A 16456-nucleotide genomic window follows, 5' to 3' on the forward strand; every position below is an offset into this window, starting at 1 on the left:
TGCTCAACCAGGATAAGAACAGTCATCCCCACTACTCAGATCCTGGTACCTATAGTGGGTACGGAACGTTTTCAGACCCCCTTCAATTTTCACTCTTTGTTATATTGCAGCCATTTGCTAAAATCATTTAAGTTCATTTTTCCCACATTAATGTATACACAGCACCCCATACTGACAGAAAAAAAACCCGGAATTGTTTACAGAAAAAACGGAAATATCATACAGCCAGAAGTATTCAGACCCTTTGCTCAGTATTTCGTAGAAGCAACCTTTAGAGCTATTACAGCCATGAGTCTTTTTGGGAACGCTGCAACACCTTTTTCACACCTGGATTTGGGGAACATTTGCCATTCCTCCTTGCAGATCCTCTCCAGTTGTGTCAGGTTGGATGGTAAACATTGGTGGACAGCCATTTTCAGGTCTCTCCAGTGATTGCTCAATTGGGTTTAAGTCAGGGCTATTCAAAAACAGTCACAGAGGTGTTCTGATGCCACTCCTTCGGTATTTTAGCTGTGTGCTTAGGGTCATTGTCTTGTTGGAAGGTAAACTTTCGGCCCAGTCTGAGGTTCTGAGCTCTCTGGAGAAGGTTTTCGTCCAGAATATCCTTGTACTTGGCCGCATTCATCTTTCCTTCTCCCATCTCCCGACTGCATCTCTGGAGCTCAGCCACAGTGATCTTTGGGTTCTTCTTTACCTCTCTCAACAAGGCTGTTCTCCCCCGATTGCTCAGTTTGGCTGGACGGCCACCTCTAGGAAGGGTTCTGATCGTCCCAAAGGGCTTCCATTTCAGGATTATGTGCTCTTAGGAACCTTAAGTGCAGCAGAAATATTTATATATTTTTGTAACCTTGGCCAGCTCTGTGCCTTGCCACAATTCTGTCTCTGAGCTCTTCAGGCAGTTCCTTTGACCTTATGATTCTCATTTGCTCTGACATGCACTGTGAGCTGCAAGGTCCTATGTAGACAGAGGTGTGGCTTTCCTAATCAAGTCCAATCAGTATAATCAAACACAGCTGGACTGCAATGAAGGTGCAGAACCATCTCAAGGATGATCAGAAGAAATGGACGGCACCTGAGTTAAATATATGAGTAATCACAGCAAACGGTCTGAATACTTACGGCTGTGTGATATTTCAGTTTTTCTTTTTTAATAACTCAGCAAAAACTTCAACAATTGCGTTTCCCCCCCCCCTGTCAATATGGGGTACTGTGTGTACATTATCCATCCATCCATCCATTTTATTCTACCGCTTATCCTCACTAGGGTCACGGGATGATGGATGCTGATGGCCTATCTCAGCTATCTTCGGGCGAGAGGCGAGGTACACCCTGAACCGGTCGCCAGCCAATCGCAGGGCACATAGAAACAAACAACCATTCGCACTCACATTCACACCTAGGGGCAATTTAGAGTCTTCAATTAACCTACCACGCATGTTTTTGGGATGTGGGAGGAAACCGAAGTGCCTGGAGAAAACCCACCCAGGCACGGGGAGAACATGCAAACTCCACACAGGCGGGGCCGGGGATTGAACCCCGGTCCTCAGAACTGTGATGCAGATGTGCTAAACAGTCGTCCGGCCGTGTGTACATTAATGAGAGGAAAAAATGAACTTAAATGATTTTAACAAATGGCTGCAATATAACAAAGAGGGAAAAATTTAAGGGGGTCTGAAAACTTTCCATACCCACTGTATCTCTGCAAACTGCTCTGTGCTATAAAGCTGCATCATGGCTCATCTAATTGGTTATTAATTTACAGAGAGTAGTCAGTTATTTGATGTGTGGTAGAACTGTACTGCCTCATAATGACAGGTGTATATAATATTTTGTTTACCTCATTGGTGGCTGGTCAATAGAGGGCGCTAGGGCGCTGGCCCTCCACTGCCGAGTCACCTTGAGAAAAGCAAACGTGAAATAATGAAAATGAAAATATCCTTCCATTCATCCCCTGGATCGCTTTTCCTCATTTGGGTCGCAAGTGTGCTGTACCGCTTATCCTCACGCGCGTCGCGGGCGTGCTGGAGCCTATCCCAGCTATCTTCGGGCGGGAGGCGGGGTACACCCTGACTGATAATTAAAAAATATTACAAATGTATGTGTCGGCTATAGGTATTACTAGATGTGAAGGATAAATGATATACAAAAGGAACTCTGTTTAATACTCTTTTGGGGGAGACCATTACAATCGTCAAGTCTGTGTGAGATAAAAGCATGGATGAGCTTCTCCTGGTCTGCTTGGCACATGCAAGCCTTCACTCTGAGAATGTTTTTCAGCTAGTAGAAGAAACAATTACCTCAATTTTGTTGTGGATTAATTGAAGAAAGTTTGGGTTGGTCAATTTATTTCTTTGTTTTAGACAGTGACACAACACTTCAGTCGGAGAACAATCCTATATATCCAAAAATATAACCAGTTCAGGGTCTATCCCCGCCTCTTTGCCAAAAAATAGCTGGGATAGTCTCCAGCACGCCCGCAACCCTAGTGAGGATAACCGGTACGGAAAATGAACTAGTAACTACGGAAATAGTTAGGACCTTTTGCTAAAGAACAACTCCCACTAATTCAAGTACTCATATCAACAAAATTCAGGAATTTTCAAAAGGAAATTCAGTGGGCCATGTTTTTACTGTTATTGATCAAATTACATGAAAATGGCCCATAAAGAAGAAAGCTTTTACTGTATGTATGGGCACTTGGGTTACTTTGAAAGTAAAATTCCAATTTGCCCTCAGACAGCTCGTACCCTGGTCATCAAGATCTGCTTACACACTGCCTACATGGCAAATTGTCACATCAGAGGCACAACAGGCACTTGTTATTTTCAGACAGAACTCACCGGGCGGGACATTAGCGATGCACCGAAATGAAAATTATTGGCCGAAACAGAAAACCAAGAGCCCAAGGCTGAAAACCGGAAGCCGAAACACCGAAAGAAATTATTATGCTGATTATTAGTAAATTTGCTATTATGGCTTTGACTGCAGATCTCCCAACATATAGAAATTCGCTTCCAGAACAATTTGTCTGAATTTCCATACACTTAAAAATATGTCAGTGCATAACAAACATCAAGCTTAATTAATGTTTTACCATCTATCGGTGAGCTAATTGTGAAGTTAGCGTAGTTTACCTGCATGTGCCTGCAGTTTCATGGCGATGGATGATTTTCGATGTCGTAGTTGTTGTGAGATTATATCTTTGAGTACACTCAATAATTTCACTGTAATAAAACTGTAAATGACTGGCGCCGTGCTGCCAGTCATTTACAGTGGATTTACTGTAATTAGATTTGAATGGTATAATGCCGTATTTCGGAGTACAGCATGGGCACCGTAATTTAACAGTGCATCTACGGTATTGTCTTTAACAATATACTACTATATTAATGGATTGCAGTATGTCACCATAATTTAACTACCGCTACCATAATTTATTGTAACCGGTACCGTAGTCTGGTTTACAGTATGTTACCCTAATTTAACGGTGAGTGTTGGTCATGTCATGAACTGTGCCCTGCAGTTCCTTTGTTGGAGCTTGGGTGGCGCTTTGCGCCCCTCTCGCCCTCGCTCTCTCTTCCCAGTAATCAGCACCACCTCCGCCGCGCACCCGTTGTCAATCAGCCTTCATCATTGCCTGCATTTAAGACTGCCAGATCCAGGACTCCACTGCCAGAGCATTAACGTTCATCCGTGGTACACCAGCTCTCTACTCGCACGTAAACTATGCTACTTCTTACAATTGTTCTGACCTCCATGTACTTCCTTGCCCTCAGTGCTCCTTCTGTGCTCCCCGCCCTGCTGATCTCTCCAGCCACGCCGTCAAGATCTTCCACCTGTCGGTGAATTGAATCAGGGTCCCGACGGTGGCACACAATGAATTTAACCACTTGGCCACGGTTGCCCATCCAGGAAATTCCTATCAATCCCACAAAAATATGAAGGGATGATTGTGTCATCGTTTAACACACACGACTGCACCCTGGCCGCGGTTTTTACTTGGGTCATAACAACCTCCTGTTTCGGTCCAAAACTGAAAATGCACTTTTGTCCCAATTTCTCTTGGTGCATGACTAATTACTAGCAGTGACCACCCCCAAAAAGCATATTGGTTGAAGAAGCTGAAGGATGAAAAGTGCGTTGGCATATTTTGACGAAAGCATGGAACGGAATCATTATTAGGATACCTGTGAAAGGTTTTAATTGAGAAAAATTATTATTATTATTATTTTATCTCATGTCAGGTTAGCACTTGTCTTGCTTGAAGAGATAAACTGATTTACTCATGTTTGTTGAGCAGTTTTATGAATTTTTTTTATCACAAAGAATGAAGATGGTTACTGGTTAGCACATCCACATTACAGTTCTGAGGACCCGGGTTCAAATCCGACCTCAGGTGTGGAGTTGGCATGTTCCCCCGTGCCTCTGTGGGTTTCCTCCGGGTACTCCGGTTTCCTCCCACATCCTAAAAACATATGTGGCAGATTGATTGAAAACTCTAAACTGCCCGTAGGTATGAATGTGAGTGCGAATGGTTGTTTGTTTCTATGTGCCCTACGATTGGCTGGCAACCAGTTGAGGGTGTACCCCGCCTCCTGCCCGATGACAGCTGGGATAGGCTCCGGCACGCCCGCGACCCTAGTGAGGAGAAGCGGCTCAGAAAATGGATGGATGGATGGATTATTAGAGCAGGATACACATTTTGAGGTGTAGCACAAGTCATCATTATGTAACCTGCTTTGGTACTAGCTGTCTGTGATGCCAATTTTCTACAGGGAGGGAGGAACACACACTTTACACACAAATCAGCAGAGCTGGCTGCAATGGCCAACAGATCAGCCCACATTGCTTCTTTCTCTGAGCTGTAGCCCAGGTTTAAAATAGCTCATTTCCCTCTCAGGTTTTTACCATGATATTTGGGCAGGTGTTATATAATCACCATTTACTGATACGCTCTTATGCTTTGTCCCTTTGTTTGGAACCCTTACTCCCCATTTATTTTATTCTATCTCAGTCTCTCTTTTGACATTATACTGTAAATGTAATTAATAATTTGTGACAATTGGTGGACTAATTTCCATCGCAGAAAGCCCAGTCAGTTTGGCATAGTAGTATATCAAATGTTGTGATGTGGACATTTAATTAAATAATACCAAGCAAATTTGAAAGATTAGGATACGTAACAATGTACAGTACAAATCCTGTTTATCAGTCACAATTACTTACCACCGTTATTAGCTGTAAATCAATTGCTGACTTTTGTTATTATAGCTGGACATAAGATACCATGAATAGAATGTAGGTTGTTCATTTGATCGTTACCTGATTTTTGGTTTGCTGATTTCAAGAAGGTGGTAAGTGGAAATAGTAGGTGCTGGTAAATATGCATAATAACGGATGATGATTTAAAAAAGTTTTTTAAAAAAAAAAAAGCACCCACGCAACAGTATTTATCAAAAGAATGAGATTTAACCTTGAATCGTGTATGTGTGTGTGTGTTAGACTGCAGATATTCAGAAATTCACACGTGGCACATTCAAACTGCTAGCACCCACGTAAAAAACGCTCACATAGACAATTAAAAATAAAGAAAGAAAGAAATAAAAAGCTAGCAACCACCGCCACACTCATACACACCCCCACAACTACACAACAATATGAACGAAAGCGGTGGTTAACCAAGTGGGGGGAAAGCAAGTGAGACATACTGATGGGCTTTCATATTTTCACTCTTGTTACATAAATGGGAGCGATAATGATGACAAGCATGAATTGCAAATAGTGAGTTGCTGCATTGGGATGTCGTTCACGGTCACTGCGGATACAGAAAAGCAATAATATGAAGGGCTATGTTGATATACAACCACATAATAAAGAGTGATGTGGCATTGAATCATATAGCTTTCATTATCATCTTACTTTTATTCATTTCCTTTCTTCTCTGGGTCATTCTTCATGAGGAGTCAGAGAAAAGGGAACCCATCACCAAAATTGTTCATAAAATAGTAATAATAATTTAAAACAAACAAACAAACAAAAAAACCACAGATCTGACAAAAATGATCCAGGACAAAAAAGAGCTGCCACGCTGAGTTGCCTGCTGTTGTTAATTTTCTTTCTGCTTTTGTAGTCCTTCTTTTATGGCAGAAATGCTGCAAAAAGATTCATGATGAATTAATGTTGTGGACAATAATAAAGAGCAACTTAATGAATCTCCCATCAAGCTGAGAACATACTGGAGGATGACACACACACATTATGTGGCTGTTTTCTGCCAGAATGAAGCATACCACTAATCATATACCTCTATCAAAAGACCTCACCAGAATTGTCATGTAGCTCAACTCAACACCTATCTTTCATTTCATACCCAGAAACCCACTTTTGGTAGTTAATGCTAACAATGGTAGTGTTGTAACAGTCGAGACAGGTCTTGGTCTTGAGACTGTTCTCTCGTCTTGGACTTGATCCCCAAAAGTCTTGGTCTTGTCTGGGTCACGGACTGGCCAGACTGTGGATTTTCCGTTCTTACCGGTAAAGGCGCGCAAAGATATCCAACTCTTCAACTTCATTAATGTAATAATAAGGAGAAGCACTTGGAAAAATTACAAATACCTTTACTTCATGTGGTACAAATCCCCACCACCCCAGTAATAATTGCAACCTTGGCATTAGCATTGAAAGCACTCTCAGTTTCTGCCTCCTCTGCACAACAGACCCTTTCCAAAAAATTTGAATATCATGGAAAAGTTGATTTATTTCCATAATTCCATTACAAATGGTAAACTTTCATAGATTATAGATTCAGGGCCCAAAATTTACACAATTTATTTGTTTATTTTTACAGAATTTGGGCTTCCAACTCATACAACCCACAAAATCAAAATGCTGTGACGGAATCAGCCCTAATTTTGCAGCCCATAAATGTTTTATCACATTCACCGCCATTGACGGCTTTAAATATCCATGTTAAGTGGGAAGGCTGGCAGTGAATGACTTAAACTGAGTGTCACACACTAATCTACTAAATTCAAAGCACCTGTACAGGTTTCCCCAGGTGTGACACTCAGTTCACTGAGACTTGGTCTCTACTTCCAAAAGTCTTGGAGCTCTATTTTCGTGACTAGCGGAAATCCAACACTGTGCTTGGCGTAACTCTGTGAGGAGACTTTCACCAAAATCCAGTGCAGTATTTTGTGCGAATGTGAACTGAACTTAGTTCATTTCTGCCTGATGAACATAATTGAGAACGCGTTCATCCGGGCGTCTGTGAAAGGTTTTCGAATGAATGTTCATTTTCATTCAAGAGGGCCAGGTTTTGATAGGGGCTTCGAGAACAAACTTATCTGAACACACTATAATCCAAGTCTTCATATATCGGCGGATAAATGCTGTATTTGGCAACAGATTCAGTGCGGCCACGGCCGCCATTCATGGCATTTGTTTTCGATAATAATCAATAATAGTTAATATAGTGAGTCAGGGGCGGCACGTGGCCAACTGGTTAGCACATCTGCCTCACAGTTCTGAGGACCCAGGTTCCAATCCGGCCTCGCCTGTGTAGAGTTTGCATGTTCTCCCCGTGCTTGCATGGGTTTTCTCCGGGTACTCTGGTTTTCTCCCACGTCCCAAAAACATGCATGGTAGGTTAATTGAAGACTAAATTGCGCTTAGGTGTGAATGTGAGTGTAACTGCTTGTTTGTCTTTATGTGCCCTGCGATTGGCTGGCAACCAGTTAAGGGTGTACCCCACCTTTCGCCCAGAGTTAGCTGGGCTAGCCACCAGCACGCTCGCAACCTTGGTGAGAATATGTGGTATGGAAAATCCCCCTGGCCTCCTGAGAGATTCTTTTTTATTTTAACATAAATTAAGCAATCTGGAAGACTCGGAAGAGTACAATAAGGTCAATAAAATTTTCTTCACGCAGAAAAACATTTATTTACACTACACAAGAAGTCACTGATGGTGTAGTGGTGCACTTGCCTGACTTTGGCGCGGGCAGCGTGGGATCAGTTCCCACTCAGTGATGGTGTGAATGTGAGTGCGAATGGTTGTCCGTGTCTATATGTGCCCTGCGACTGACTGGCGACCAGTTCAGGGTGTAGTCCGCCTTTCGCCCGAAGTCAGCTGGGATAGGCCCCGCAACCCTAACCAGGATAAGCGGTGTTGACAATCGATGGATACACTACACAAGTACATGTTGAAGTACAAATTTAAGATTAAAATTAAATTTCCCTCATTTCTTTGCTTTTTTGTTTTGGCCTCCAATTTGAGCCAGGCCCATCTCCTCCTGCACCTGATACCTGCTTCAAGCTGTGCCACATGAATAGCATCCTCCTCTTTCAGCGCTCTCATTCTGGAATAGAATTGAATACAATCATTGTCTGTTTCAGTTCATTTTTCACTATTACCAACTTCAAAGGTTAAACCCAAATGCATCCTCCAGGAAAATATTAAGTAGCATATTTTTATTGACAGGAAATATTAAATATTTTAATTTACTGTTTTTATTGGCCATTTCTGAATTTGAAGTTAGTTGTGTTGTGTTGTGACATAATCCCTAACTTCGCTCCGTTGCTTAATACATTTAACATTAACGTCCATAAACTAATTAGATAATTACAGGCATTTCCTAATTAATACAAGATTTACTAGCGGATCAACTCTTGTCATCGATGTTATGTGTGCTTCGCAGTTCCGCTGTGACCACAACCAGGGCCACGGCCCGCAGCACTTCAACGCGAAAATACAAAAGACCAGTGCGACAAATACGACACTGGCTAATCTGATGAGTAAAAATGTTGCTTAAACATAAGTGTGTGTGTGTGTGTGTGTGTGTGTGTGTATTAGGCTTTACACGATCAGGATTTTTGGGGCCGATCAGCGATCCGATCACAAGATGGAGGAATGCGTCTATTTAAATGACCTGTTCATTTACTGTATATACTTGTGTACTTAATTGCTCCAAAAATTATATTTACAATAAATGATGTATCTTTGGGCGGCACGATGGTCGACTGGTTAGAGCGTCAGCCTCACAGTTCTGAGGACCCGGGTTCAATCCCCAGCCCCGCCTGTGTGGAGTTTGCATGTTCTCCCCGTGCCTGCGTGGGTTTTCTCTGGGCACTCCGGTTTCCTCCCACATCCCAAAAACATGCATGAATTGGAGACTCTAAATTGCCCGTAGGTGTGAATGTGAGTGCAAATGGTTGTTTGTTTCTATGTGCCCTGTGATTGGCTGGCAACCAGTTCAGGGTGTACCCCGCCTCCTGCCCGATGACAGCTGGGATAGGCTCCAGCACGCCCGCAACCCTCGTGAGGACAAGCGGCTCAGAAAATGGATGGATGTATCTTTGTTCCTCTATTATATATATATATATATATATTGACAGACAGAACAAATGAATGGTTTTCTATTAGACAGTAATTAATGTATCCACTTTTTGTGACATTTTTGTTTGTTGGTGTGCCGTGAGATTTTTCAATTGTAAAATATGTTCTTTTGCTCCATAAAGGCCCTAGTCACCCTCACTAGGGTGACTAGGGCGTGCTGGAGCCTATCCCAGCTGTCATCAGGCAGGAGGCGGGGTACACCCTGAACTGATTGCCAGCCAATCGCAGGGCACATAGAAACAAACAACCATTCGCACTCACATTCACACCTACGGGCAATTTTGAGTTGTCAATCAACCTAGCATGCATGTTTTTGGGATGTGGGACGAAACCGGAGTGCCTGGAGAAAACCACGCAGGCACGGGGGAACATGTAAACTTCACACAGGCGGGGCTGGGGATTGAACCCCATTCCTCAGAACTGTGAGGCAGACGCTCTCACCAGTCGGTCACCGTGCCGCCTGGTTTCATTTAATAATAAAAAAATAATAATAATAAAAAAATGCACAACATAAATCAACAATAATTGTGACTGCTAAATCAAATATACATTCCAAGAAGCACTGTTAACATACACAGAAAAGACAATGACACTTAATGTAACAATAAGGACGTTAATTATTGCACACCAAAAAAAAAAAAAGAAAAATCTATATTGCATTGTGGGAATCGTGCGGCTGATGTCACGTATGCTTGTTTTTGTTAGCATTAGTAGCTAGCTTTGTGACCGATCATGCAAATAGCTACACGACGAGCCTCTTGTACATTACAGTCTGCTTCAGTCAATGTTGTGTTCTCAAGAATCAGTCTGGTACCGTATTTATTTTTTCATTCTCTATATTTACCTTTATCAATCAGCACACAGCTAATATCCATTCGAAATGAAACTAAATTCTTCTTCGTGTCCTTTTCGTCGCCTCTTCTAGACGTAATAGTTTACATTTACTATTTATATTTGTGTTTGAAATTGCCTCACTGGAAATGTTTGTAATCAACAAATTGCAGTTTCCTGCTACAGTATATGCACAATGTGAATTTAAGGAAAATATTGTTGATTATCTAAAAGAGGAAACCAATTGGTCGTTCATTATTAAGTGAATGTCTCATTTTATCTTGTGTATTCATAATTGCTCTTTAACCAAGCAAAAATATATTTTAAACATATACTTGATTATTCCAATGGAATTGTCAGTAGAATACTCGATTTACATCACTCGACTCCTTTATGGCGGAAGTAAAGAAAGTCTTGGATCACCCTGTTAAGGGTAGGGAATCCACTTGGCGCCTCCTAGTTCTCACTCAAGGTTCGAGTTCCGTGGCATCATACTTTATTGATTTCTGGATAGCGAGTGCGGTTTCAAGGGGTTGTCTGAACAACTTAAGGACGAGCTCGTGACCAGGGAAGAACCCATCTCACTCGAGAATTTAATTTCGTTAGTGATCCACAACTGCCTCCGAGAGAGAGTTCGTGAGTGGGGAGCTAAGATGCGTAGTTTTGCTCCACCCACCATGGCTGCGCCCCCAACGTCCCTGCCGCACACTGAACCCCCACCGGGCCAAAGGAGCCTATGCAACTCGGCAGGACCCGGTTAGATCCCCAGGAACGACAGCGGTGCTTCACTCAACGATTATGTATCTATTGTGGGCAGCCTGGTCACTTCATTGTCACGTGCACTTTCAAGCCAAAAGAATATGACCTGAGAGCATCGTGGTGAGCCAAACCAACACCTCCCCAAGCTCTCCCTCCAGTATGACTGTTCCCGCATGTATTCTTGGTTCCCTTCGCAACACACCAGTCCCTGCCCTTATTGACTCTGGCGTGGATGACAATCTTATCCATGAGGGCTTGGCGTGTCAGCTTCAGCTTCCCCTCGAGCCCCTCCCGTTCCCTAAGAAGGTTATGGCCCTTGACGCCTTGAGTCGCCTCATATCCCCTGTCACCCACCAAACTGCACCATTCAACCTGCTCATTTCTAGGAATCACCATGAAACACACCAGTTTTTTGGTCATCCCTTCCCGGGAGATGCCACTTGTCTTTGGCATCCCTTGGCTCAAACAACACAACCCTGTTATAGATTGGACCCACCAGTCAATCACTGGTTGGAGTCACTTCTGTCATTCCCACTGTCTTCTTTGGTTGTCCTGTCCTCCAGCCTACCTCAGCCACCAGTAACACCTACCGATCTCTCCCGGGTTCCAGAAGATTATCACGATCTATTCTCCCGTGTTCAGCAAGGACCTCACCATCTCTCTTCCTCCCCACTGCCCCTATGATTGCACCATTGACCTCTTGCCGGAAGCCCCCTTCCCTCCAGCCGCCTCTTTAATCTCTCCCAACCCGAAAAAGAGGTGATGGAAAATTATATCCGTGACTCCCTTGCTTCAGGACTCCTCTCCCTCTTCTTCCCCCGTGGGGGCTGGCTTCTTCTTCGTGGAAAAGAAAGATACCACTCTCTGCCCCTGCATTGATTTCCGAGGCCTTAATGACATCATGGTAAAAAACAAAGCGCCACTGCCCCTTATTGACCCCTCTTTTGAACCTCCCTGCAACGCCCAGATTTTCACCAAATTGGATCTACGCAATGCATATCATCTTATCCGCATTAGAGTGGGGGATGAATACTTCACTTCGAGTGTCCCCACCGTTTTTCAAGCCATGAGCTGCTAGCCATCGTTTGGGCCCTGGAGGAGTGGAGGCACTGGTTGGAGGGGACCGTTACACCCTTTATTATATAAACTGACCACAAGAACCTGGTTTATCTTCGTTCCGCCAAGCGGCTTAATCCCCAGCAAGCTCCCTGGAATTTACTTCTCAGTCAGTTAAACTTCTGCCTCTCCTTCCGCCCTGGGTCATGCAATGGCAAGCCTGATGGCCTCTCCCATATGTTTGCAACCCCCTCCAGTCCAACAGAACCAGAATCATTCCTCCCATCCTCGTGCTTCGTGGGAGCAACCACTTGGAAGATCGAACAGGTGGTTAAAGAGGCTCAGAAGACTCACCCAGATCCCAAGACCGGACTTCTTAACCGACTGTTCGTACCCGATTCCGCACGCTCTGACGTCCTCCAGTGGGAACTCCAAGCTCACCTCCCGGCATCACCCGCACCATTTATTTCATCCAGCAACACTTCTGGTGGCCCAGCCTAGCCAAAGACACCCGAGAGTATGTCCTAGCCTGCTCCGTCTGTGCCCGAGGTAAGGCTTCACATCAACCCCCAGCTGGTCTGCCGCGCCTCTTACCCACTCCGAGCTGCCCTTGGTCCCACATCTCCCTGGACTGCGTCACCGGCCTACACCCATCTGAAGGGGTAGGCCACCATCATTCTCACCATTATTGACCGGTTCTCCAAGTGTGTTCACTATATACCTCTTCCCAAATTGCCCTTTGCTTTTGATACTGCTAACCTTCTTGTCCTCCACGTGTTCAGACTTCATGGTATCCCTCTTGACATTGTATCGGTCCTCAGTTCTTATCCCAGGTCTGGAAAGAGTTCTGCAAAGCGGTGGACGGAGCAGCCAGTTTGTCTTCCGGCTACCACCCCCAAACCAACGGCCAGACGTAGCGGGCAAATCAAAAACTGGAATCTGCTCTTCGTTGCGTCGCTGCTCTCCATCCCGCCTACTGGTGCATCTTCCTCCCATGGGTGGAATATGCCCACAACTCCCTCACCTGCTCCGCCACAGGTATGACTCCCTTTATGGCATGTTATGGTTTCCAACCTCCGTTGTTTAAAGATCAAGAGCATACTGTGGCGGTTACCGCGGTGTGGGAGCATCTTCGACGGGTCCAGTCTGTGTGGAAGGACGTCAGGGCTGCTTTAACTTGGTCGACGGAGAAAAATAAGCGGCTGGCGGATCTTCATTGTTCCCCTACTCCGGAATACAAGGTGGGTCAGATGATTTGGCTCTCCTCCCATGACCTCCCACTCCAAACAGAATCCTGTAAGCTCGCTCCTCGCTACATTGGTCCATTCCCTATCACCAAACTCATTAATGCCACCTCGGTTTAATTGAAACTCCCCAAAACCCCCAAGATCCACCCAACATTCCATGTGTCTCTGCTTAAGGCGGTCTCCACCATTAGCCAGTATCCTTACCCTAAGCCAATTCGTAATCAATCATTCACATCTACACCCTCCACCTCAGTCTGCTCTTAGGTCCAATACAACACAATATGATTCCAAATTGTGACAATTATTATTATTATTATTATTTATGTGCTTATTTGTCTTGCATTAAAATCACTGAAACATTCACCATTCAAACTTCATTTTGTGCTTGCAGTGCTCTCCTAAATGTTCGATGGCAAAAACCGATGTCATGAATATGACATCGGTCCACTTTTTACAGCTACAGTATAACAGCTTTACTGCTTCTGAAAAGGCTTTCCACAAGGTTCAGGTGTGTTCAAGGTTGCAATCCGTCACCTCAGCTTCTTGTACCGTATATGATCAGAAGAGCTCTTGTTCTGACAAAGAGAAATAGCTGAACATTTGGAGTAGATTGTTTGCAATTTTCACTCATCTCTTTGGAGAATCTCGCTCATCTTTTAGCTACGCAGACAATTTAGGGGTTTCCCTTAGCTATAGGACAATGAAAACAGAAACTTCTCTAGACAAAGTACAGGCAGAGAACCAGGACCAATGGATATTCTGAACATGAAGATGAAATTACTGAAATCCACCAACGATTTTTCTTCTTTACAGTGAGTGTGAAAATTTACAGGCGGTGACAAACAGAATGTGTCAACTGGCCAAATAAATAGTCACAATCCCCTTTGGTGGTTGCAGAACTGGCACATGAATTAACTATTCATGAAGGTAATTCCGCTCTATCTCTCTCTGCCCTTATTCAAATGCTCTAATTAATCAGCTTTAAATAGATGGACAGACCTACATTACTGACACAACTTCTCATACACCTCCATGTGTCTCAAACACAGATGGTGCCACAGGCTATTCCTACGCACATGCACGTGTGTGTGTGTGTGCATGTGCGTGTGTGTGAGTGTGTGTGTGCGTGCTTGTGGTATAACACAACATAATTTGTAGAATTTGGGTTACATTGAGGTTCAGATATTCTCAAAATTATTTTATTTCCGGCCCATGCATGTAACATCACAAATCCATCTTATGAAAACATTGTGATGTAACTCCTAATTATGCTTTAAAAATGGATCCATTAAGTTTTTGCCAGTGGCTGTTTTATTAGGCCCACCAACAAAATCCAAATATATCCAGTACATTAGCTCCACAAAACATTTTAGCTTTGTAGATGAGACTGATTAAATTAAGTCAACCAAAATATTGGAAACACATTTCATGATGTTGAAATATCGTTCAATACTACTGCAAATTAAAACTGCATTTATAAACATGTTGGCAAATTAGGATGCATTTACATTTCATGGTGTATGAGACTCAATTCTGATGTATTTCTCCCCAATCTCAGATATGAATTATAGCAGCCTGAACACATGGAATTGAATATATCTGAAACCAAATCAGGCCTCAATCATTTGCAAATAAAAATCTGATATGAATCTGATATCTGCAAATGTGACTGTAGTGTAAATGTTCAGAGCAGATAAGATTCACCCTATTATTGTTACTGTTTTACACCAATCGGTGATGTATACATGTGCTGTGAACCCAAATAAAACTATAGCAACAGCTCAGACATGCATATAGAGCCTGAGCAGGGAAAACAATGGCTGATGGCAGTGAAGTAACACTGAGTTGATGGCAACAGAAGCCAGGCAACAGGCAACAGAAGCCAGGCCAAACTAGCCATCATTTACAAAAAAAAAAAAAATAATTACAAGATAATCTCCACTGTAGGTGTAGAGCAGGGTTATGAGTCACTTCAAAATAGATCTAAATAGACCAAAATACCAAATACTGCCTCTAGATCAGAATTGGGAATTTGCACATGTAGTCCAAATGCAGCCTTCATATCTCCCTGACAAAGTCAATCAAACTGGCCAGATCAGAACTTGGCTGATATGGCTCAGTGCTTCACTGTGTCAAAAAACTGTGTCAAATTCTCTTTTGTTTTGGTCAACACTCAACATGTTTCATTCTTTCTTATTATTCTTTATTTGTCTTAACCACAGTCTTAGCTGTTAGACTTGAGTACTGTACATTCGCAATTGAAATGACCGAACTCATAAGCGTTTCTGCATAGTTTTCAGTAAAAAGCAGTACATGCAGATGTTCTTTGACCTTTTGATGAGCAACTCAGAAAGGGGTGGTGAGCAACTTGTCGTAAGCTACCTGGAGACGCTGGATTTAAACTGTGCTGGTGTACATACTGAAATAAGCTGTCAATCGCAATGTCGTGAAAACAAACGCTCTTTATTTTTTCCTTTGTGACACAAAATCACAGTCAGATGTTTGTCTGGCTGTCTTTCGTATCCTTCTGATTGAACATTTTGAATAGGAACACACGTAGATTTTGTGGCAGTACAGTGGTAAGAAACCATTAGTAGCTCTTTCATTATCAAACATCCTATAAAGAAAAAGCTACATCAAACATATTGATATGGTCATAGTGTTGCTGTCGCTGATCTTTTTAACGATTATTCCATCACTGATAAGTTTGATTATTTAATAGCAACTGTATATAATGCTGCTGCTTTTTCGAAGTGGAAATGGGGTATTGCATTTAACTTGATATTACACATAGACAGTACATCATTCACTGGCGTAAGGCGGACTTCTCGCATCTGTTAAACCATCAATTTTCAGGAAATCAAAAAACGGCATGTTTATTGAGCAATTAAAATTGCATTGTCAAAGAGATCAAAACATTTTTAACACTTTGGATTGGTAAAAAAAAAAAATTAAATAACCGATCCACGTGGGGACTGACCAAAAGTATACAGTGGGATGAAAAAGTATATGAACCCTTTAGAAATTCTTACATTTCTGCATAAATTGATCATAAAATGTGGTCTGATTCATCTAAATCAGAATAATAAACAAACAAGGTCCGCTTAAACTAATACAACACAAACAATTCACATAAACATTCACAGTACATACAGGGTGGAAAAAGTAA

This window comes from Phycodurus eques, chromosome 14, assembly GCF_024500275.1.
Source record: "Phycodurus eques isolate BA_2022a chromosome 14, UOR_Pequ_1.1, whole genome shotgun sequence".
Lineage (NCBI taxonomy): Eukaryota > Metazoa > Chordata > Actinopteri > Syngnathiformes > Syngnathidae > Phycodurus > Phycodurus eques.